The sequence below is a fragment of the Danio rerio genome, chromosome 21 (genome assembly GCF_052040795.2).
Source record: "Danio rerio strain M-AB ecotype USA chromosome 21, GRCz13ab, whole genome shotgun sequence".
NCBI lineage: Eukaryota > Metazoa > Chordata > Actinopteri > Cypriniformes > Danionidae > Danio > Danio rerio.
The window spans coordinates 13,711,133-13,737,655 of NC_141041.1; the positions used below are offsets into that span (position 1 = coordinate 13,711,133).

Here is a 26,523-nt window from a genome sequence, read left to right on the forward strand (position 1 = left end):
CTCCATTGCATCATGCCACATGCACGCCCACACACACTCTTTCTCATGTGCAATAGTGTCTCAGGGTGACACGGCCTGGCTCTGAATCACCAAACCTGACTCACTCTGAACGGTCCACTTCTTCACAGGCAACGTCAGTCTAGGGGCACACGGGGCCCTTTATGCGTCAACATACACACACACACAGAGAAAGAGAAAGAGAGAGGAAGAAATAAATGCTGCTCTTTGGAAAATATTGTAGTATATTTTTTGTTTGATTTTGACGTCAATGTTAATTTTCAACATTTGAAAACATTGTTTTGGATATTTTTACATATCTATGAAACAATTAACATAATTGCTGTGATAACTGTTTTTTTAGTGTATATAATATTATTTTTTCAGTTCAGTTTACCATTATTTGTATAGAGCTTTTACAATATAAATTGTGTCAAAGCAGCTCCACAAAGAAGTCCATAGTAAATTGGAACAGTGTAGTTCAGTATTTAGTGTTTAAGTTCAGTTTAGCCTAGTTCAGTGTGGTTTAATAATCACTTATGAGAGTCCAAACACTGAAGAGCAAATCTATCGATCTGCAGCTCTACAGATCCCGAAACATGCAAGCCAAGGGCGACATCGGCGAGAAAAAAACTTCACCAATTGGCGAAAGTGAAGAATTAAAAAAACTTGAGAGAAACCAGGCTTACTTGGGCACAACCATTTCTCCTATGGGACTGCAGTTAGCCTCTTTAACAACTTGATGGAAACTCATATAATTTGCATTTGTTTGTTTTTTGTTTTATTTGATTTTCAAATTATTCTCTTTAAGTTAAGTTGGAAACCACACATCATGTGCGTGAATTACAATCTAACTAAACCTCCAATCAAATTCCACTTTAACAACTGACTGTGTGTGGTCAAATTCTGTGGTCCTCAACCAACGGGCCGCAAACCAGTTCATTAATCATTAATTATTTCCGTTTTATTTGCTATCCGAGTCTGAACAATCTTTATTTTGAAAAATGATTGTATTCTCTGGTTTACATCTCGGTCACTTGAGCACCCAAATTTAACCCACAAGCATCAAAATGAGTAAGAAACAGATGTCTTTGGAAAGTTTTTTTGCTAAGGGAAAAAGGCTCAGTGAAGGACCCGTAAACTGCCAAGGAATAGAACCACATTTGTCAACAAATCAGGTGAATTCACCATGTCTGTGCAAGAAGACCAACTGCTGGAGATGGCAAATGACGGCGGACATTTATGGGTCTTTTACATATCGTGTCTTTTCTAGAGTTTGTGCAAGTTCGTTATTTCCAATTGAGGTGCGCGGCTTCCAGAGGCACCAAGTTAAATGAATGCAGCGAGCGCACTGCAAGTCACATGACAAGAACTGACTGATCAGCTTCAGCTTGTATGGAATATACACATTTCTGTAGACTTATAATCTCAGACGAAAACAGAACACCCAATAAAACTTGTATAAGAGTGACAGCGATGTTTTGTCAGTTTGTTATCCTCTGAGAAAACGGTTAGTGGTCACCTAACAACCTACCAATCAACGCCCCCTGGTGCACAGTAAAATTGTCAAGCGTTGACCGGTCCACGGTGATAAAAAGGTTGGGGAACACTCATCTAAATCATTAATTTTCCTTCAGCTTATTTCTTTTATTCATAAGGGGGCGCCACAGCGGATGCCCTTCCAGCTGCAACCCAGAACTGTGAAACATCCATAAACACATACACTACGGACAATTTAGCTTACGAAATTCACTTATACCACGTTTTTGGACTTGAAGGGGAAACTGGAGCACCTGGAGGATACCAACATGAACACAGGGAGAACATGCAAACTCCACATAGAAGTGCCAACTGGTCCAGCCGGTGCTCGAACCAGCAACATTCTTGCTTTGAGGCGACAGTGCTAACTACTGTGCCACCGTATCACCCCTCAGTCAATCACAAACAATTAATCTCTGTTTTATTTTCTTTAAAGAGATAGTTCACCCTAAAAATGGACAACTGTTATTCATTTATTTACTCTCAGAAGTGAGTGACATTTTTTTCTCAATCACCAATTGAACTGGTGACTTCTTCACGGACAATGTTAGTCCAGGGGCACACAGGGCAACCCTCTATGCAACAACAAGCGCACACACACACACACACACACACACACACACACACACACACACACACACACACACACACACGGACTGAGAAAGGCACATAGACACAGAGAGAGAAAGCAGAGCGAGATGGAGAATGAAAAGAGATATAGATTTAAAAAGACTAACTCGCAGGCTCAATGTTAAAAGTACATTTGCGGTGGCGGGACAAAAGGAAGTGCCGTCAAGATGGGAGGGATAAAAAGGTGAAGGTCAACCTCATCTCCACCTCATCCTCTAAAACCCATCTCGCTTCAATCTCGCCAATTCAAGCCGCGGGTCCCACACTTCCATTCAAATTCCAAAACCAATCTCCAATAGAGAATTCCATCTCCGCGGGGCCGACCACCCACAAACAGGATTCAGACGCGCGTTAAAGGTGGCCTTGAGGAGACAAGGGTGAATCTTCAGTCTGATGCCACACCTCTGCCGAACAGGTGTGCAAAACGCCAGGGAAAATGAACGGAGAAGAAAAGAAAATGCATTTGTAATGAGGATGCGTGAAGGATAAACGAAGGTCTGAGTGCTGGAGTTGTGTAAACTTAGACTGATTTAGGCAATTTTGTGCACTTCGGTTTATAGTTACATGAGGAATAGGTTTTGGAGCATGAATGTAGGGGTCGTGCTGATGTCATATTATGGCTTATGAACAATAATTAGATTGTCATTAGAAAGCAAACAGAATATATGAAGCCAGCTATCAGAAAGTTGTAGAATTTAGGATTAAAATGCAATTAACAGTGTGGGGTAAGTTACTTTGAAAAAGCAATAGATTACAAATTACTGATTACTACTGAAAAACTGTAATCTGATTACATTACTAATTACTTTATGTAAAAAGTAATTAGATTACTAATTACTTTACTTTGAAGTTACTTTTAAAACATATAAAATATACCTATAAAAATACAAAATAAACTGCAGCTATTTCAGTCTTTTAATATTCACTGAAAAACATTACAGTGGGTTGATCACAGCAGCTTGACATATTCAAAAGACTTAAAGCGTTCGCCTAAAATTTTAAATTCTCTCTTTATTCACTTGTTCCAAACCTGTCTGTTTTTTGTAAGACAAAATAAGACATTTAGAAGAAAACTTTATACCTGTAACCATTGACATCCAGAGTATAAAAAAGCACTGCAGTGTTTGGGTGTTCTGTGTTTGTCTGAGGTAATTAAGTATATATTCCAAAGGATGAACCTGATCGGTCAGTTCTTGTCACGTGACTCACGTTTTTTTACTTGGAAAACCAGGGAAATGCGAGCGTCCGCAATATGCACTCCCAATATGCACATGGGCACAAAAGAGGCGATATGTGAATGGCACCATAAGCAGCTACGCTTCTCTTGACATTCAGAATATACATTAACTTCCGATTCTGCACAAAAATTTAAAACAATTTAGCCTGTTTGGGTTGAGCTGCCGTGTTTTTGGGTGCCGGTGTCCTCCTTGGAGACGGGTGTTGTCATAGAATGCTTTCTGTTCTAGTGATGGTTGAGTTAAAAGCAGTCAAAAGTTCTTCAGACTGCATTTCACAGCAATATTTTTTTGTTTTTACACTCAGTGAAATAAAAGGAATGTCTATATTTCCACTCGAAGAAGCAACCAATCTCGACAACAACTGTTTCAGCTCGTGTTCTCCAGCTATTTAAAAGCGTATGTTTATTTACCGGTGTTGCAGCAGAAAACCAGATTTAAAATTTGCATTTTTTTCTTCCAAAAACTATATTTGTAACGCAAGTAATGTAATTAAATTGATTTTAGTAACTGTAATCAGATTACACACAATTAAAACGTAAATCTTTACATTACTGTGATCCTCAAAAATGTAATTAGAATACAGTAACACTACTGTGAAACGCGTTACACCCAACTAATTGGTAATTAATTAATTTTTTTGTGTGTGTGTGTGTGAGTGACACTTTATAAAGAATAAAACACATATAAAAATTCATGATTTTGAAATTAAAATTTACAAAAGGATTGTTTGGTTGAATAAATTAATCAGGGGAACTGAAGCCAGGAACACTTCACAAAGTACTTTGTAATTTGAATGACTTCTATAGTCATGTTAGTCAGTCTGTTTCTCCTTATCACAAGGTTGACAAAATCTTGGATCCAGCCTGTATCCAGGGCAGATGGTTTATCTACTTACTCTACCTGCTTATTTAAAATGAGCTGAAACAACACAATTCTTGAGTTCTTTCATGTTCAATACGGTAAAATTTGTAAAAACTAATAAGCTAACTTAATTCCTTCATGTTTGTCCAACACAAATCAGTTGTGTGAAACCCAGCATTTTTTTTTACAGTGTACACTGTAAAAACTATTAATATAGACATTTAAATAGAATGGTATCATACAATAGTTTCTTAATCATGGTTATTTATTTATTTATTTATTTATTTTCATCATGCACATTTTTTTTTTTTCTATTGCGTTAGATTTATAATTCTATTTTTGTGTGAGTGTAACTGAAGGTCAATTACAAAACAGTCAACTTCAACTCAAATTCCACTTTAACATTTGATTGGTAATAGCAAAATTATTTAGAATTATTGTGTCAATCAGTTAATCAATCAATCAATCAATCAATCAATCAATCAATCAATCAATCAATCAATCAATCAGTTGCATGCCTGCCTTAACAAGACAGTACACCAATTTTTGTTTTATGAATGAAAAGTGACCTTTTCTTCAGCAAAACAATAAAGGATTTGAGCTGAAACCGTGGTCATTGGTGATTCATAAAATCCTTATAAAGTGAAATAATTGGATGTATCATTAGGACCACTGGTATAACTGTTTTATACGATATGTTTTTCTTTCACTTTAAAAGTGTCAGTAGCTATTGACTTGTATCTAAGAATAACAAAAAACTGTTCCATCTAAACATGTTTTTTATTCTGTAAACTGCAGTAAATTAACAAGAAATGTTAATTTTGGTGTGATCTAACCATTTTCATCATGATGAATTTTTGCAGGTATAGCTTCACCAACATGGCTCTAGCGCACAGGACCAAAGGTCACACAAGCCCTGAAAATGCAAAGCAAGCACACAAACTAAACATGAAATGTCCGGTGTGCACATTCCACTCACATTCAACCGTTGATATGAATATTTGATACTCTAATGTATTCAGTACACTGTGCATATGATGCAAAGCATGCAAAGGATATTGGCAGCATAACATGAATACACATCAAAACAATGGAACTGAATAATTTTCCATATTAAATCTCAGACCTGCATTCAGTCACTCACTAGAGGATGGGCACCACCACCTCTGAATGTTTTTTTTTTATTGCCTTGTCTTTTCCAGTAACTTTTCAAACAATTTTGGTCACTAATAAAATAATTCAGAGCCGCAATACTGCTACATACTTCAGACCTAATCTCGTTAAACAGACTCCTGACTATTGGCATAAAATCTAGCACGTAGCTTACTCGGAAAAAAGCTGGCAGCACATTCAAATAATGGGGCAGCAGGCAGGTTTTGCAAACAACAAAAACCGAAAGGAGTTTTTGGTCAACTGTGCATATGTTTTACGCACTAAATATTTAGCAGATTTACCTCTGAGAACAAAAAGGAATGTTGTACCTTGACCAGCAGCAGTGCTCCAGAATTTTGTTGGCAAATGATAAAACAAACCTGGTTATTTGCGTGTGTTTTTTTCTTTCTTTCCCAAATACACACTCACTGTAACAGTCTGCTAACTTTTAACCACGCCTAACAGTCTAATAATATAACAGTACTTTGGCCAATGTGCATTGATAACAAAAGTTTAAAAAGGATCTTAATTCAAAATGTGAATAATAATAACATAATAACAATAATTACAACAACAATTATGTTTCTTAATTGCATTATTCATATTGTTTAGATTCTGTTACCAATAAAGATAACATTCATGTAGATTTGGTTACCTTATAGTGCAGAACTCACAATATAAAGTTGTTGCACTGAAGCAGGGTTGAAATGCGTTGTTGTAGCATTTGATATCGATCTGCAAACACAAGAAAACAAATTATAATCAGATTCCAAAAAAAATAAACTGCTATTTAATTTAGATAGCTATTACATCACATTACAGTCAACATTTCACTTTTTAATAATTAAAGATGACCCTCGTAAAACAAGCCTGTGCTGGTCCCTAATGGACCCACTTAGGGCTAGCCTAAGGGCCCATAGCAGGCTGCGAGCACAGGGCCCCTGAGAGTTTTCTCATTGGCCTCTTAATCCTGGCCCTTTATGGGGAGCCCTCATACAGCCCCCCAGGAAAGCAACCTGCTCTGCGCCAGAACACTAGGACTTTATGGGGTTAATATGACCTGTCTTTTAGACTAGTTTTACAAATGCAAAATCTTAAATACAATACAAAACATTACAAGAAAGACCTTCCTTCATGAACAGAAGGTAAATAGATACATAAATTTAAAAGTCCTATGAAATCTTTAGATATTAATATCCGTATGCTAGTTTTAAAGATGTCTATTAGCTAGTGGCCTCCAAAACAGTGACAAAATTCACATTTAGATGATATAAAACTGATATACACGTCCAAAGCTTGCTGTTAGTCACTTCCGTCTAAATGGATCAATGTTTTTTTTTTTTTTTCACACCATCTTATGCTTCAGTTTCTCATCAAATCTTGACCAATCAAATGCTCTATAGTCTCTAACATGCCCCACCCCTTCAAGACACTTCATATGCTTTTCATTTGATGCGCTTCAGATATATATACTAGATATCGCATACGGACCCTGAGTGTACATCAATAGTACCGCCATATTTGTACAGTGCTCCCAGCACAAATGTCATTCAATCGCACTAGTCAAGACTAAAGCTTAAGATGCTTGACTTTAGCAGTGTTTACAGGTGTAGTAACGAGCAATCAAAGAAAACCAAGCATAAAGGCAGAACATTTCATAGCTAAGATTTCGTTTTTGGATGTTATGAACTTTTATGCTTAACAAATAATGTTATTGATGATGATGCAGTCACTTACTGCACTGATCATAAGGCAAAGTAGCATCAACTTGCACTAAATTCTAGGCTTATGCTATTTTTGTTGTATAAATTAAGCAAACGATGTAAATGAAATAAGACAACAAGATGCTGCTGTGCTATAAACTTGTATTATTGTTGGCTAAGAGAACCGGTTGTTCATAATGGAGATTCATTCCCAAACGAATCGCTCCCTCCATTAGAGTAAGAAGCAGGAGAGGGGGTGTGTTTTAGATCAAAATTAACAGGGAGGTAGATAATACATTTACATGCACACAAACACATGCTCTTTGTCTGCAATGCGTGCGATCACTTATCAATTGATGTAGAAAAATTATGTAAAATTATAATTTTTCTATTTTAAAAAAATTTTGCACACTGACCACCAGGAAAACTCCCGATTATAGATAAATACATATATGTGTATATATCTCTAGCTCTGGGTGGCCAGTCCTCCACTACACCATGGTCCCGCATTCATTTCAATTGAGCTCTACCCTGTACTTAAATGACGGCGCTATTGACGCATTCCTTCCAATAAACAGCAACAGGGTAGGCAACATCTACTGTAAATATCTATGGATGCGTTTGAGCTCAACTGCTCTCAATGGCTGAGCTGAGATAAACACAAAACACTATTGGCTGTTTTTTTTTTTGTTTGTTTTTTTAAACAGGAAAGGAGCTACTGTATATCCCACCATCTCTTCATGTTTCAGTTGAGACTGTCAAACATCGGATAGAAACTGTGCATTTTAGGACCTGAAACATTAATCAACAGGTCACATTGTTTAGGCGTTTAGGCGCTAACTGCTTATAGCAACGTCAAACAAACACAAACTTTAAATGATGATACAAAGCAACAATTAATCATGCTCACCACACTGGCAACAGGAAATAATCAATTTCCAAATGAGTTTTATATAAGATTAGAGCAATAACAAACATGGAGCACTCGCTGTGTATGTGCCTCAGAGTCCTATGCAATGTTTCCCGCGTCGCTGGCTCTTAAAGGGACAGAAGGAAACAGTTCTACTATTATGGTAAGGGAGAGTAGCTAAAAACATTTATATTATGTGTAAACATAACCTATTTTACATTATTTCTTAATTATGTTACATATGTGATATACAGTATAGATCTACGGAATATCTGTTTTCTTCCTTGTCATCTTAGAAATACGGAAGTGATTTAGAAATCGGAAGTCTTAAATTCCTAATTTTTTACTGCTACATTTTTCTAAACCTTCTAGTTTGTTTCCAGCTAAAAAAATAATATTAATAAAAATAAAAAAGCTAGTAATATATAAATAAAACAGCGGATTTTCAATGTGGTCTCAGACTTTTGGACCCCAACTGTGATTCTGACCTTCAGGTGGGTTTGAGGCTGAGAAGGTTGGACAAAATCTTTATTAGTTTTCGCTCGGGTAATACTGATTTACTTCATAAAAAATGAAAAAGAAAGCGTATCATATTCCAATAATTCAAAGGGCGACCCCACAGATGTCTGGGCTGAGCCCCAAATACCGCCTGATCCTTGAAGCGCCTGCCGCTGAGCACTTTATACAGCAAGTCAATCAAACTTTTATGCATAAACTTGTTGAGAAAGAAAAATAATCTTTCCTTCTTCCTCTGCCGCGCCGTGGATGGAGCGAGAGAGCAGTCAGATAGATGGACAGACAGCAGTTGAAGGCAATCTGAAAGCACTTGAGGACAAAATGAGGCTCTGTGAGGGCTGTAATCACGGTCAGTACTGAGCGTGCTCTGTTGTGCGCCACTGTCCGTGGTGCTGAAAAGGCCTCTTTGCTACTGCAGAGTTCAGCATGTGTCATTTTCTTGGTGGTTACAGTGTGATGTGAGGACAAAAACAAGCACACATACGCATACACACATCACAGTCTTTCTCTGGTACTGAGACCCCATTGTATCGTTGCTTAAGAGGACTGTTAAAGGGAGTTCAGCCAAAAATAAATTCAGTCATCATTTATTCACCCTTCTGGTGCTGCAAACTTGCGTGATTTCTTTTTTTTTTTTGCTGTGAAAAACAGTTTTTAAAAGACACACTGGTCGCTCTTTTCCATACAACTGAAATGATTATGTAAAAGTTATTTTTAAAAAGACTCAAGAGCCCCATAAAAATATCATTAAAGTGATCCAGTCGACATCTGCTCTATATTTACTTTTTTTTTTTTATTCCTGAGAGCTCTAAAATCATTATTTGCTGAAATATTCAAAATCTATTTCTTTATTGCTCATTTAAAATTGGATTATTTTACATAATATTCTTATTAAATGTTTAAAAAAAACACTTCTGCACTTTGCAACTTGCATGAGTTTTACTCTCAAAAATACATTTGACATTTTCTTTATTTAACCCAATATATGTAGTAGTCTAGCAATCTAGAAATAATACAGAATCTTAATTAATGCTCATTACTCATTCTAAAATAGTGTTCCATTACCCTCATGTAGCTTTAAACATGCATGAGTGACTCTCACTATAAAAAAAAATAATAATAATAAAAAAGATTTTATAAACAAATCAGATCAAAATGATCAAGATCAATAATCCAAAGATTTTTTTGGCAATTTTGGTAAACTTTTTTTTTTTCTCCCACCTGTTCATTAATTCCAAGTCAAACTTTCTAAGCTGCAATAGACTTATACTACATATACGTATACTGCATATACTTTTACTATATCTATATATAAAATAGTTGTATAAACACAAATATCTCGAATACAATACTAAATATTCCTGGAAAGACCTTGCTTCAGAAACAAAAAAATAAATATTCAGTCACCGGCCACTTGATTAGGTAAACCTGTCCAATTGCTCAATTTCAAAGCAAATTTCTAATCAGGCATGGTTGTTGGTGCCAGAAGGGCTGGTCTGAGTATTTCAGAAGCTGCTTATCTACTGGGATTTTCATGCACAACCATCACTAGGGTTTACAGAAAATGGTCCGAAAAAGAGGAAATATCCAGTGAGAAGTAGTTTTGTGGGCACAAATGACTTGTTGATGCCAGAGGTCAGAGGAGAATGACCAGACTGGTTTGAGCTGATCGAAAGGCAACAGTAACTCAAATAACCACTCGTTACAACTGAGGTATGCAGAAGAGCATCTCTGAATGAACCAATGTCCAACCTTGAGGCAGATGGGCTACAGCAGCAGACACCACACCAGGTGCCACTCCTGTCAGCTAAGAGCAGGAAACTGCGGCTACAATTCGCACAGGCTTACTAAAATTGGAAAATAAAGGATTGGAAAAACGTTGCCTGATCTGATGATTTTCGATTTCTACAGCAACATTCAGATGGTAGGGTCAGAATTTGGCGTCAAAAGCATGAAAGCATGGGTCCATCCTCTCCACTCAATGATTCAGGCTGGTGGTGGTGGTGTAATGGTCTGGGGGATATTTTCTTGGCACACTTCGGGCCCATTAGATCCAACTGAGCATTGTGTTAACGCCACAGCCTACCTGAATATTGTTGCTGACCATGCCCAACCCTTTCTGACCACAGAGTACCCATCTTCTGATGATGCAGGATAACACGCCATGTCATAAAGCGCGAACCATCTCAGGTTTCTTGAACATGATAATGAGTTCACTGTACTCAAATGGCCTCAAATGGATATATATATATATATATATATATATATATATATATATATATATATATATATATATATATATATATATATATATATATATATATATATATATGATATATACAGAGCAATGAAATTTTCACAGTACGTCTGATAATATTTTTTCTTCTGGATAAAGTCTTATTTGTTTTATTTTGGATAGAATAAAAGCAGTTATTAATTTAAAAAAAAAATTTTTTTGAATAAAATTATTAGCCCCTTTAAGCTAATTTTTTTTTCAATAATCTACAGAACAAACCATCGTTATACAATAACTTGACTAATTACCCTAACCTGCCTAGTTCACCTTATTAACCTAGTTAAGCCTTTTAATGTCATTTTAAGCTGTATAGAAGTGTGTTGAAAAATATCAAGTACAATATTATTTACTGTCGTCATGGAAACTATAAAATAAATCAGTTATTAGAAATAAGTTTTTAAAACTTTTATGCTTAGAAATGTGCTGAAACAATCTTCCCAGAACAGAACAGAAATTGGGGAAAAAATAAACAGGGGCGTTAATAATTCAGGGGGACTAATAATTCTGACTTCAATTGTATATGCACTTTTACATTTAATTAAATATTTTATAACCTATAACAAGGTTTTAAAGCAATTTATTTCAGATATCCAATTCATAAGCAGAGCAATTACAAACAAAAAAAGTCCTAAAATATTCCTCTTTTTCTGCTCAAAGTATCATTTGCTTCACGAAAGCCTTGACCTCTGACCTTTTGCAGAAAGAAGTTCACACACTCTAACTAAATTAGCTCATATGACTAACTTTACATAACTTTTTTCATTGTCCATTTATTTCCAAACCCTTATTACACTGTACAGCCTGCTTTTATAGTGTTTTTTGCATTCTTTTTAAAGCTTGAAAGCTTCAGTCTTCATTCACTGTAATTGCACGGAAAAGAGCATGGAAAATTGTTTCCTTTTGTCTTCCCCAGAAGAAAGAAACTCTTGCGGGTTTGGAAAATCCGCACGGTTCTGTCTCCCATTTCGCATTTGGAGAAAGTTTGAGAGCAAACGTTGACTGGATTGCATTTAATGTATCATCTATCTATAATGCATCAGCCCATGTGTGTATGTGGTGTTAAATAAACTGTTGCTGTGCCAACAGCATTGTTGCTTTTGATGAACTGTTGACACACATACACAAACCTCCTCATTCTGCTTTTCTCCCCCAGTGCTTCTACTCCTTTGATAACATGTGCAAGTCTCTCTCACTCTTTTATCTCCTCCTCTCTCTCTCCTTCTCCAGCAGCGTGTGGGTGGCTGGTCTATGGCGCAGAGCTTAAAATAGATGTTCCCTCTTCGTAAATGGGGGCTGACAAACAGTTGTGGGGGGTGCTGGGGAAGTAGGTTCAAACAAAAACGCATATGCATTTAAAGACGAAGGCCAGAGGATATAAATGGCGTGCGTAAATGGCAGCAACGAGACTTCCGTGTTGACAGAATGATGCAGTATGGATGAGATCAGATGCAGATCCCTAAAGAGAAGCTCTCGGTTGAATCGTCGTGCAAACAGAAGCGAGCAGGGTTTTTACGTTAGACTGAACGCAATCACCAAAATGAAAATGAGTATGACTGTTGCTATTGTTGAAGTCATTACCTATAATGCTCTCATCAACATTATCAAGAGATTGCGCGCGCTCCCTAAGCCAGATCCGAAGGGAGGCGAACGCGCACTATAATCCAGAATTCATTAAAAAATAAAACCAAACTTTGTACATGTTCATTCACTATGAAAATTGAAAATTAATACTCTGAAGTTGAGAGTTAAGTAAGAAGCGAAAGTTAAAAAAATTAGGTAATAAATAATTAAACGTAATTAGTCTAGTCGAGGCTGTGAGCGCAATATAGTTTGAGTGTAATTTGTCAAGCGCTCCAAATTTGTGATAAGTGTTGATGCAGCTAATCAAGAACTTGGCACAAACCTCGCTTTTTCACTTCCCAAACATTTTTTCTTTACAGAACTTTAAAGGCATCCATGCTGTGATTCTAGATGGGCCCTGCCGAATCTGAGCAGTCAGCATTTTTCAGCGTTATCATCTCCTGACACATCTCTGCCCTGCTTAAGATAAGTGACATGACATCTCATCCAACGGATCATAATGTGGGAGAGCATTGCGGTGCGCGCGCGTTTGTGTGCGTGCAGGTCATATTTCTCAACAGGGTGACATCACCGTGTCACACTTCCCATCCACTTCCGACCCCAAGGAGTAAGTATTAATAAGCGCACTGGGCTGAGTTCCAACAACTGCTGTACTTTACCATGTTAAACCTTATTTTCTCAGTGTCTCTGTCTTCAACACACACTCACATTTTGCAGGAAAGTGCTTAGTCATCATTCTCGGGCCTACCTCATTCTCATCATACAACATCTATTCCCTCTTGCTCACTTATGGAGGTAACGCACATCTTTTTTTGATAGGGACATCTGAGAGGGTCCTGGTCATAAATGGGATAGAATGAACTGTAATAAAGAATAAAAAAGAATGTTAACGCTATTCAGTGCTTCATATCAAAGTTCAGTTTCTTGTGATTTATTATTATGCCAGTAGGTGGCGGCAAGTAACTGTTTTTATTATAAAGTCACAGGCTGAGTCTCATTCTCTACCATATGAGGCCCATAGCCAGGGGGGTTCGAGTAGTTTTGACAGCCCTCACTGACAAAGGTCCTGAATTTGTCCCATACAAGACTGGTATGATATGATAAACAGAAAAATAACCCATTGAAAAAGGTTTTAAGACCAAGTGGAATCCTCTGTTGGCTGTCGTGACTTCAGCTAATCAATTTTGGCCAATGCAAACAATTAATTTTCATGAGTCCAACATACAGCTGTGCAAGAAAACATACAATCTGACATAAGTGAAGTCATCTTACACTACATACAAATACAATTAAATACAATTAATCTTTCGTCACGTTAAAAAAACATAATGTCTTATGCCTGAATATTTTGCACTGACCTGAATGATAAAAACACACATAAATGATAAATGTATTGGTAACGTTATGGTTAAACATTGTGACGACTTGAAATGATAAGTGTTTTTAAAGGTAGCTCCGGGTCAATTATAATACCATTACCATTATAATACCAGAAGTGAACATGATGCGCACATTAAAATATAGCTGCTGATACAATATATTGTGCAGTCCTAGTGTAGACTAAAAATGAATTAATTAAAACAGTGAAAATTACCTTATGATGTACTCCCCATCATAGGGTTGTAAATCCGTTTAAGTTTCTTCTGTTAAACACAAAAAAAGATATTTTGAAGAATGCTGATTGCCGATACAGTACCTATTTACCTTCTACAGAAGGAAAAAAATACTATGGATGCCAATGGGTTCCATCAAGCAGCATTTGGAAAGACTTTATTTTGATAGTCCATTTGAGTATTAGTAGACTGTCTGCTAATATCTGATGATATGCTCCTTTAACAGACATTAAACTGATTATAAGAAACTTTGCAAGTACATGTCAACTTACACTAACCCTAACCCCAAACTAACAGTCTACTTATAGTCTTGCCGTTAGCTAGCTTTCTGCAACTCACATGGTTGCCCACTGAAGCTAAGCAGGGCTGCGCCTGGTCAGTACCTGGACGGGAGACCACATGGGATAGCTAGGTTGCTGCTGGAAGTGATGTTAGTGAGGCCAGCAGGGGGCACTTAATTTGCGTTCTGTGTGGGTCTTAATGCCCCAGTATATTGATGGGGACTCTATACTGCTTATTGAACACTGTCTTTTGGATGAGACATTAAACTGAGGTCCCGACTCTCAGTGGTCATTAAAAATCCCAGAGTAGGGGTTTGACCCCGGCATCCTGGCCAAATTTGCAAAAGCGCTATGGAAATGTAAGGAATTAAAATTATTATTAATTATTATTATCATTATAATCTGATGAGAATTATTTGTAATGTACCTTAAATTCAACAAATGGACCATCAAAATAAAGTGTGACCCAACATTTTTCAAAACATCTTCTTTTGTGTTCAACAGAAGAAAGAAACTCAAACAGGTTTTGAACAAGTGAACGCAAGTATTTTGGCAGAAAACATTATTTTGATTGAACTATCCCTTTAAATTGCACATAGACACGGCTACACGACTGTGATCCCCGACTCCATCAATAAAATCATTATGCCAGCATTTGGGAGAAAGACCGACCATAATACACAAGCTTAAATTATAGCTAAGTTCATCATTAAGAACAGCGGCCGCTCCCCAGTGCAGCGTAAAGTGGCTCTTAATGGACATGTATTCTCGGCCCTCATAATGGGAGCTTGAAGCTCGGCTGGCCTGACTTAATTATGATTCAGTTTTTACAGTGTCATCAGTGATGTTCACGGCCTGGGCTCTGCTCTGATAAAACCAACAGAACCCAGATAGTATACGAATGTTAGGCAGTTTTCATCCCTGGGGCTCTTCCTTTGGCCCAGACAAAATGAATGTGAGCCTAAAGTGGCCCACCTGTACAATGGCAAAAAGGGGCCAAAGATTCCATTTTTTAAATGGGGCATTTAAGGCAAAGATTTGGCACTTATGGCAAAATGTAATTTGAATGTAAGTCTAATGTGGCCAATGAGAAAAATAATAAATTTGGCCCAAATGACAGAACAAATATGGGCCACAGTTGGCAAAAATGTGACATAGTCATTTAAGGGTAATCTGGGTCTGAACCCAAAGTGGCTCACATGTGTTGGTGCAAATGTGGCCCAGTTATCTTTGGAGATATGTGGGCCACTTTTGGCAAATATTCAGTACAGTTAGCTCTGGCTAATGCGGCTGTGGGACTAAAATGGCTCAGAAGAAAAATGGCAAATGTGGCCCAGTTATTTTAAAACATATGTGGGCCACTTTTGGCAAATATTCGGCACAGTTAGCTCTGGCTAATGCAGCTGTGAGACTAAGGACTCAGAGAAAAAAGGGCAAATGTGGCCCACTTATTTTAAAACATATGTGGGCCGATTTTGGCAAATATTTAGCACAGTAAACTCCAGCTAAAGTGGCTGTTAGTCTATAGTGGCACAGAGAAAATATGGCAAATGTGGCCCACCGATCTTAAAACATATGTGGGCTACTTTTAGCAAATATTTGGCACAGTAAGCTCTGGCTAATGCGGCTGTGAGACTAAAGTGACCGAGAGAGAATGTATGACAAATGTGGCCCAGTTATTTTAAAACATATGTCGGCCAATTTTGGCAAATATTTGGCATATTAAACTCTGGCTAATGCGGCTTTGGGGACCAAAGTGGCTCAAAAGAAAAATGGCAAATGTGGCTCAGTAATCTTAAAACATATGTGGGCCTCTTTTGGCAAATATCCGGCACAGTAAGCTCTGGCTAATGTGGCTGTTAGCCTTTAGCGGCCCAGAGATGATATGGCAAATGTGGCCCAGTTGTCTTAAGACATATGTGGACCACCTTTTGGCAAATATTTGACACAGTAAGTTCTGGCTAATGTGACTGTTAGCCTTTAGCGGCCCAGAGATGATATGGCAAATGTGGCCCAGTTGTCTTAAGACATATGTAGACCATCTTTTGGCAAATATTTGACACAGTAAGTTCTGGCTAATGTGACTGTTAGCCTATAGTGGCCAAGATGAGATATGGTAAATATACATACAGTTGGCAAAAATGTGGCATAGTCATTTAATCTAGGTCTAAACCCAAAGTGGATCACAAATGTAGGTGCAAATGTGGCCCAGTTATCTTAAAACATATGTGGCCCACTTTTGGCAAATATTCAGCACAGTTAGCTCTGGCTAATGTAGCTGTTAGCCTATAGTGGCCTAGATGAGATGAGGCAAATATGTGCAAATATCTCTGGCTAAAGATGGTGTGAGCTCAAAGCAGCTAAGGTAAGATGCGGCAAGTATGGTATTGTTTCCAAAAACATTTTGGAAAGTAAAGTGATCATTTGATAATTATAGTGGTAAAACCGTAACTTTTTGACATGGCAGATATGGGTAGTAATAGCTAACGTGTGGCCCAGATCTGGCAAACAGGAGCAGACCACCCTAGAGCCATCATTCCATTCAGTGTGGTCTGGATTTAAGTGTTTTGTGTAGGTTGGATCAAGGTCAGAAAAAAAAAACTGTGGCCCAGAATAGGGTCAGTTCTGGTTTATTTGGTTGAATTCTGGCTGATATGTGGTATTGCTTTGGTGTATTTGTGGCAAAGATCTGACAAACAGGAACATAAATCACCCAACATCCATCATGGTCCAGATGTAAGTGTTTGGTGCGGGCCAGATCTGGGCCAGAATGAAAACAAACTGTGGCCCAGAATAGGGTCAGTTGTGGTTCATTTAGTTGAATTCGGGCTGATATGTGATATTGCTATGGCTTAATTGTGACCCAGATCTAGCAAACAGGAGCGGACTGCTCAAGTTCCATCATTCCAAGCGGTATGTGGGCCAAATGTTAGTGTCTGGTGTGGGCCGGATTTGAGCCACATGAATTTTGCTAGCTGGGAAGTGACTTTGAGGAAAAATAACATGGCGTTATACTTGGACCTGGGTGAGGTTTTGTCCTCATTGTTTTTAACTGTCAGTAGTTTCTGTAAGATGTCATCATGTTAGTGATGTGCAGCGTTCGCTTCTCTCTAGCAAAACTGCTGTGCTCAAGTTTTTTTTTTCTTTTCCTCGCCTCTCCTTGTCCATTATTCTCTATTGCAAATGTTACCTAATACAAAACATTTTCATTTGAATTATATAATCCATGACTAATGCTCCTCTTTCATGTGGAATATTAATACAGCATTTGCATTTTCTCACAAATAGTGTTTGGGATTTTAAAAATTTAAATGGAAATGCCAATGTTGCAGTTTGGTGGGAGGCCTTGCATCACAGAATAGATTTTTTCCCTCCCATATTTTATGCATGCCTTTAACAAACACCCCCCACCCCTCCACAAATAACCGAATGCATTTTCATAGGGAGATGATGGGGGTCTCTTTGGTCCCCTGCTGGAAATGAAGATGTTAAAGAGGGGAGGAAAGAATGAATCGCATTAAAATTCAATTGGTGAATTCGCACGAGAGCTGGATATGAGATCGCAGTTCAGACGTATCACACGCCTTCTCTTTGATCCGTGTGACTGTATTGGGTCATGAAAGTTCTTTATAAATGACAAACAGAATGAAGTGAAGCGTGTGTACTCTAAATATATCTCTCGCAGGAGGATCTGTGTCATTCGGTGCGTCAACAAAAGAAGCTGGAAACGTGCTTCTTGCCTTTAGTCACTCGAATATCTCAGTGGTTCTGACTTATTAACCTTAAATCAATTGAAATGAATGTTGTGGGTTAAGTAACAGTAATATTTTCAGCGTGATGTTTATACTAATGCGCTTATTTTATTTATAAGTTCAAGAGGGATTACATTTCTTAAATGCAAAAATGCACACTTATGAGAAAGTTCAAACCAAAATCTTAAACATTTAATGAGATTACATTAGTTAGAGTAATAATCTTGTCTTGACATCAGTTGTAAGTAAATAACATAATAAATAATTGTTTACGTATCAATTAAGTCGAAATAATTTAATTCCAAATCCCAGAACTACATTTTGCCCCACCAATAAGAACCTGAATAATCAATTACATCAAGTTATCTCAAAAAATGATGTTTGTATGTGTATTTACGGAATATGTTGTCTTAAAAACTCGCACTATATCTGTTTCCTGATGTCTCCTCATGTACATTCAGCTTCAGTTATCATTGAATAAATGATTTTAATTTATAATCTTTTTATACATGTTTACTAAGTTAAACATTTGCATGAAACATTTTTATTATTATATATTTTTTTTGGTTTTATTTGTAATTTCCGTTATATTAAAAAACCTTTAGTGTCTCTGTCTGTTAGTAGGTTCAAGTCAACTCTGTTATACTGGCTTTAAAAAAAGCACAACAGCAATCTTTAAAGTTCTAATTAAAAAAAAAGTCATGTGACTTGTGCTTCAAGTGATGTCACTTCCTCCGGCGGGAAACTCTGGAAGGCATTACACTGCAAAAAATTATGCTCTTAGATTTTTTTGGTTTTGTTTCTGGTCTAAATATTTAAAAATTCTTAAATCAAGAAGAACTTTCTAGACAAACAAAACATATTATCTTGTTGTAGTTTTTCTTTAAAACAAGCAATCTGTCAATGGGGTAAGCAAAATAATCTTATGTCAAAAGGAAAAACAAGATTATTTTGCTTGTTTGAAGAACGTATCTGAAGGGCATGTCCGAATCCACTTTTGCTATTTTAAGGACGGAACAATGCGCTCTGCATTCAAGTGCATGGTCTAATAGGGTTGTGCTTATTCTCTAAAGAGTTCTTGGTGTGTTTTGACAATAAACCAATCAGAGTCTCTTAAATTCCCTTAAAGAGTCAGTTGCATCATGCCATGGCGCATTTGCTATTTACATGGCAGACTTTGTAAGTGGAAAACTGAATGCTTCACAACAGTTCAACAGACCATCTGCAGTGTGAGGCATAAAGAATGAGCCTCATCCATTCGGCCTCTTTACTTTCTCTTTCTCTCTTTCATTTACAAGGAAACAGTTTTGTTCACTCCACCGAAGAATATCCATTAGCCTACATATTTAATTTTGTTTGTTAAGCGCAAAGATTTTTTTCAAAATTATTTCTAAGTTCAGTTTTAATTTTTAACTAAGTGTGGTCAAAAAACTGGGTTATATCTAAACACACGTCCTATTCTTATCCCCTATATGGTCCAAAACCAGACAGGTAGACAAATCTGAGATTGTTTTCAATAAAACAAACATAAATATGTATATATTAATATAATTATAAATAATACAAATAATGATAATAAAAATAATAATAGGCAATGCAGTGGCACAGTAGGTAGTGCTGTTGCCTCACAGCAGAAAGGTCACTGGTTCGAGCCTCGGCTGGGTCAGTTTGCATTTTTTTGTGGAGTTTGCATGTTCTCCCTGTGTTCGTGTGGGTTTCCTCCGGGTGCTCCGGTTTCCCCCACAGTCTGAAAGAGTGTGTGTGGATGTTTCCCAAAGATGGGTTGCAGCTGAAAGGGCATCCGCTGAACATGCTGGATAAGTTGGTGGTTATTTAAGATTTAAGGTGCACAACTAACGTGCTCTGCACTGGACTTCAGACCTGCTTTTAGCTGGTCTATTGCGAAGTCCATTTTAGTTCCTCAAAATAGAAACTCACCAACAATGCACCTTAACACACCTCTTTTCTAGAGCAGCACACCCATGAGTCCACAAAGTGATGCAAATGGATTTGCTATTTAAACAATTGGTGCAAAACAGGAAAATTAGGGTTGCTCTGGTCTAAAAATATAAACACATCATGGCAAACACGTCTTGCACCTTATCGCGCCGGGTGTATGATAGGGCCCTTGGTGTGTAATCAAAGTTCATGAACATCAGTATTATGGGATGTGTAGTCTGATTCAATGGTTGATGTGATGTGGAGAGAGTGCCCTTTAGTGTGTCTTGGTGACTGTAAAAGATATATATATAATCCGGGTTGCCACAGCAGAATGAACCGCCAACTTATCCAGCACGTTTTTACGCAGTGGATGCCCTTCCAGCTGCACCCATCTCTGGGAAACACACACACACACACACACACACACACACACACACACACACACACACACACACACACACACACACACACACACACACACACACACACCGGAAAATTTAGCCTACTCAATTCACCTGTATCGCATGTCTTCGGACTGTGGTCTTATTCGATTATTAATTATTAAAAACGTGTTGCTGAGAAATAGGTTAAAATTAGTACTTTAAAGTTTTAGATTTAAAATGTCAATTTATGTAGTATTTTGGACTGCACTTTGATTTGTTTAATATGAATTCAAATGTCTCTTCTTTCTAAAAAAAATATGCCTGACAAAATTTATTTGGAAATAAACAGTTGTTACACTGAATGACATTTTAGTGAGTGTCTTCATGCTAAAAATGCCTTTCAGATTAATCTAGTGCACAAAAAAAAGTGCATATACAAATACATTGTAAAAAAAAAAATAATGCTGGGTTCCACACAATTCCTTCATGTTCAGCCAACACAAAAGGATTAAATTACCTTAATCATTTTACAGACTAAAAAAGTGGACCAAACATAGAACAATTGAGTTGCCCCCCAAAAAAAAACTTTAGAATTGCGTTGTTTCAATTAATTTTAAATTAGTTTGAACAAGCAGCAAGACATATTTTTGAGTGTATGCAATACAAATATCACACTTTGAAAGTTCTAAATGTAAAGCTGTATTTATTAACGGATAAGAGGATAAGACCTGCTTGAGGATAAGACCTGCATGTTTGGATAATGAAAAACATCTAACCTGAAATTGGATGCAAGTCGATACTTTATTACTGAAGAAAATCAGCGACGTCTTTAACAGCTTTCAAAATGATTTAACAAATAGTTGGCCAATATTTCTCTCTACCAAAACAAGTTATGGCGAAATTGTCCATTCCCCTCGTGAAATATTGATAAGAGAAAAGAAAGGAAGGTTAAAAAAAAAAAGGCTGCGAGAAAGAGACGGCGATCCAGAATGTGAGAGAAAAGCACCTCACTGATGGGAAAGAGACAGCAATTGACAGCACACCGGAACATTTCTCTATCCTTCAGATAATGACATCGCACCTAGTCAGACAAAGAGCGGCATGGGTGGGGGGGTTACGGAGAGACGGGATACAAGCGCACAATATACATGGGCAAAAATTGAAGCACAAATTGCTATTTTGTAGGTTGTAATATTTCTGCAAATGACGTATGTACATGTGTGTGCATGCCATTTATTTATCCTCAGCACGTTGTTGTGCATGTTGTAGAAAGTGAGTGTGTTTGGTGCTGAAGTTACTATAGTAAGTCAAAGTATAGCGATTAGAGATACTACAAACTTTTTGAAGAGTGAATTTAGGTGTTTTTGGAGCTTTTATGCAAATAAGTGAAGTTTTTCAAACTAATTTTAAGAGGAGCACGTGACATGATTGACTGAAGCTGGCCTCCCATCTACACTCATTAGTTAGCCAATCAGATCTATCTTAACTCACTATAAGTAGCCTAGCTAGATTTACTCCCTTATCTTTGTTTTCCGAAGAAACCCCCCATCCACCCCTTTCTCCTCCTTTCCTCCTTTAAAAAAGGGGAGCTCTCGAGAACCACCTGATCTCGTACTCCCCTCACATGCTCTATGGACCTGGCGGGAGCCCTGGGCTCACTATCTCCGAGCTCAGGGTTCTCTCCCGGGACAGCATGCCAAACCTGCTAACAGTTGTCAAGCAATATCTAAGTGTGAACTCTTGAAAGTCTTTTTAAAGTGATTGGTAAGAAGAAAGTTGAACTTTTTTGTCTCTTAGCGCTGTACAGATGAGCAAAAAATGCATTGCAGTTTTTGTTAAATGTTTTTTTTTTTTTTTTTTTGCTCAAATTAATTGTTAAGATTTCTGGTAACACTTTAGTTTAAGTAACAATTCACACCATTTTCTACTAGCTTATTACCTGCCTATTATTAAGATATAAACTGTTTATAAGCACTTATATTATTACTTATCTATTATAATATACTGATTTTCGAATTCTATAAATTCGGACACACTACTCGGCTTGCATACTGATTTTAGCGTACTATATAGTATGGAAGTATGTGGTTTCGGACGCCACTTAAATCAACAAAAGTGTCAACTTTCTCTCTTCTTGTTCTGTGTTACAAGCGGGTGTTAGAAGCTTAAAGTTGTGTAGCGCCACCATGTGCACTGGGGTCTTTCTGTTTTCATTAAGCGCCATCCAACATTCTGCAAGACACCAGTGAAAATCCCTTGGGCATGAATGCAGAAAAAACGTCTTGAAAAACGCTGATGATAAACGCAAACAAAAAGCGTGCTGGTGTAAGATTCTTTGCTCATTTGTTTCTTTGTGATGTTTTGTCTAACTTATTTACACTTCACAATAAAGCAAAATTGAAAGTGAATAGTAATAATTGATAATGATTTATCAAGGGCGTACTGTTAGATTGCGTCTTACTATAGTTGTTAAAGTGATATTTAATTAATTTTGTCTTTCTAATAACTCTTTGGTCTTTTGAATCCATCAGGTAACGTGTCACTTTCGCTTTCACGCTTGTAGTTAGTCATTTTAGTGAAAACGTTCGAGGTTACTAAAGTAACCCTTCGTTCCCCGAGGAGGGGAACGGAAGCACTATAAGTGGATTTGATTGTAAAATCCACGCATTGGGAGATTCGGTTCAGAAGCTACTCGTCTGAAAGAGTATTGAACGGGCCAATTAAGAATGAATTGGCAGCGCAAGCCTGCGCAGGTGAGCGGCATAAGCAATCAACTGAGTATATAAGCTCACCTGGCGCCAGCAGACACTATCCTTTTTAAGCTGAAGAGACTTTCAACAGCTAAGGGACAGTCATTATGGCGACAGAGTATAGTGCTTCCGTTCCCCTCCTCGGGGAACGAAGGGTTACTTTAGTAACCTCGAACGTTCCCCTTCGGGGGGAACTTCAGCACTATAAGTGGATTTGATTGTAAAATCCACGCATTGGGAGCCCATTGAAAGCGCCATAATGACTGCACCTTACCAACACAACCGATGAGGAGATAGTCAAGCAAGCGTGACGCACCCACATCATGGGGGGCGCGGTCCTCCAACGTGTCCCTGGCCCTAATTTATCCTACTTCAACAGAAGTTTTACGGATTTATATATATTTTTTGGGAAGTCGTGAGCATCTAGATAATTCTAGGAAAATACGACAGTACGTTGGGAAGCGTGCAATCCCGATAGGGAGGACGCTGCGGAGGCCATCCGTTACCCAAGGGGGGGATAGATGGCAGAATTTACATATGGACTAGCCCTAAAAAGGGGGAGTACGCATAGCAAAAGAGTGGTTAGCGGGGAGGGAAGACACGGGTCCGCCCAGGGGGGGGAACTTAACCGTGGCTGAATAAGCATATGGGATCGCCTAGTGGGGACCACGCATAGCAGGCACCTTTACCCAAAACGCGGGCTGACCAGCGGGCAGACCTACAACGTAGTGGGCCAGCAAGTGACTCCTCCGCTGAGTCAGTGCTGGGGGCCACGGAGGAATCTGCAGGGCTCACCTGACGGGGAACTTTACTGACAGATAAAAAGGCGCACGTATCTCCGTGTTAGGGAAAATGGCGCAGCAAGCGTGTTTCAACACCCTACCGAATTGTTTCCTCAATCACCAAGGGTTACCTAATACCCTTGAGGAAACCGGCTCCATTTGCAGATTGTAAAACCTTGCAAATGTGTTGGGTGTCACCCAGCCCGCAGCTCTACAGATGTCTGTTAGAGGGGCGCCGCGTGCGCGCGCTCGAGAGGATGCGAAGCTCCGAGTGGAGTGCGCACGCGCTCTCGGGGGACGCGGCTCATCTCGGCTCTGATAGTGAAAGAAAGGCATCCACAATCTAGTGGGAACTTATTTCGGTACGGCACTTCCCTGCTGCCGACCGCTATAACAGACGAAGAGCTGCTCAGATGATCTAAACTCTGAGTGCGGTCCGGATAATACGCAAAACGCGAACTGGACAAAACAGAAGGGCTGGGTCTGCCTCCTCCGAGGGCAGCGCTTGCAGGCTCACTACCTCGTATTAAAACGGAGTGGTAGGAACCTTGGGCACATATCGCGGGCGGGGTCTCAGGACGTGAGAGAAACCAGCCCAATTACAGGCACGAGTCACTGACCGAAAAATGCCTCCGGGTCCCCGACCCTCTAATCGATATCAACGCGACCAGCAGAGCTGTCTTCAGGGACAGAAGATACTGAGTCGAGGATCGAAAGGATCTGACGCGGCTTGTGTAGCGAGGGCGAGATCCTAAGAGGGCATGAGAGGGGGCGGGGTGGATAATTCGCTTAACGCCCCTGAGGAACCGGATGATGAGGTTATGCGTTCCCACGGTGCTGCCAGCCACCGCGTTATGAGAGCGGAGATGGCAGCCATGTAACCTTGAGTGTGGAGGGCGACAGCCTGCTCTCCAACTTCTCTCGGCGTAAAGAAAGCACAACGCTGATCTGGCAAATTACGGGGGTCTTCTCAGCGAGAGACACACCATTCAGTGAATAGACTCCACGTCAGGGCATAGGCGCGCTCGGGGAGGGGGCTCTAGCCCGAGTGACGGTATTAGCCACCGCAATCGGAGGTTACCTAAGTCTTCCTCGCGTCTAAAATCTCTTCAAAGATCGGCGAGGGTGCCAGGTGGTGCCCTGTCCCTGAGAGAGTAGGTGCTCTCTCGAAGGGACTGCCAGGGGAGGGCTATCGCGAGGGAGAGCTCTGACATCCAGGTCCGGTTGAGCCAGAGGAGCGCAACCAGCAACCTGTTCCTCGTCCTCCCCGACCCTGCACAGTAACTGCGCGAGCAGGCTCACTGGGGGAAACGCGTATTTGCGCGTGCCCCGAGGCCAGCTGTAAGCCAGTGCATCCGTGCCGAGAGCACTCGGTCAGGGAAAGAACAACTGGCAATGAGCGATCTCGGGGGAAGCAACAGATCGATCTGGGCTTCCCCGAATCGCGCCCATATCAGCTGAACAGACTCGGGGTGGAGTCTCCATTCTCCAGGACGCAAGGCTGCCGTGAGAGCGCATCGGCTGCACGGTTGAGCTTGCCTGAATATGAATGGCGTGCAGCGATTTCAGCCGCGGATGACTCCAGAGGAGCAGACGGCGGGCGAGCTGAGACATGCGGCGAGAGCGCATACCCCCTATACGGCTGATATACGCCACCGCCGCCGTACTGTCCGTCCTGACCAGCACGTGTTGCTGCTCCAGCACTGGAAAAAAACGGTGGAGAGCGAGGAACACTGCCAACAACTCCAGGCGATATGCCAATGCACTTGGGTACCTATCCACAGGTCCGCAGCCGCATGCCCGCAACGCACATCCCCCCAGCCCGTGTTGGAGGTGTCTGCTGAAACGACAACAAGACTGGACGCCTGTTCTAGAGACACCCAGGCCTGTAGGAACGAGGGGTCGCTCCAAGGGCTGAGGGCGCGGCGACACAGCGCAGTAACAGAGACTCGGTGTGCGCGCGCGTGCCATGCGCGTCTGGGGACTCGATCGTGAAGCCAGTGCTGAAGTGGTCTCATATAGAATAATCCGAGCGGCATGAAGCGGCTGCGGATGCCATATGCCCCAGGAGCCTCTGAAATAGTTTCAGTGGGACCACTATTTTACTGTCGAGCTCTCTCAGACAGTACAGCATCAGCTGAGCGCGCTCTCCGGAGAGGCGCGCTGCCATGGTGACCGAGTCCAGCTCCAGCCCGAGAGAAGAGATCCTCTGCACGGGGGCGAGTTTGCTCTTTTCTCGGTTGACCTGAAACCCCCACAGGTGGAAGTGCCAGAGCACTTTGTCTCTGTGCATAATCAACTGCTCCGAGAGAGGGCAAAAATCAGCCAGTCGTAAAGAAATTGAGTATGCAGATGCCCGCGAGCCGAAGGGGCGCTGAGGCACCCTCCGCGGGCTTGGTGAGGACCCGCGGAGACAGAGAGAGCCCGAAGGGGAGGGCTTTGTATTGCCAAGCTCGACCTTCAAACGCAAACCGCAGAAACTGTCGGTGGCGAGGAAGAGTGGAGACATGGAAATACGCGTCCATCAGGTCTAATGCTGCAGACCAACCCAGAGGACGAACGCACCGGAGGATGCGCTTCTGCGTGAGCATTCTGAAC

General features: G+C 39.7%; 1 long non-coding RNA gene across 5 annotated transcripts in view; it reads right to left on the minus strand.

The window, feature by feature from the left end:
* LOC147831863 (uncharacterized) overlaps positions 1 to 26,523 on the minus strand; it is a 68,673-nt gene that overhangs the window by 20,879 nt on the left and 21,271 nt on the right. For 2 of the 5 annotated variants that reach the window (XR_015520030.1, XR_015520028.1), the window contains exons 2-3: positions 13,172 to 13,284; positions 6,073 to 6,152 (exon numbers count right to left, since the gene is read on the minus strand). This is a non-coding gene — a long non-coding RNA (uncharacterized LOC147831863). Of the gene's footprint in view, positions 1 to 104; positions 158 to 5,101; positions 5,182 to 6,072; positions 6,153 to 8,030; positions 8,151 to 13,171; positions 13,285 to 26,523 lie in introns of those variants that run through there. The other 3 variants (XR_015520027.1, XR_015520029.1, XR_015520031.1) reach the window with 3 other exon arrangements.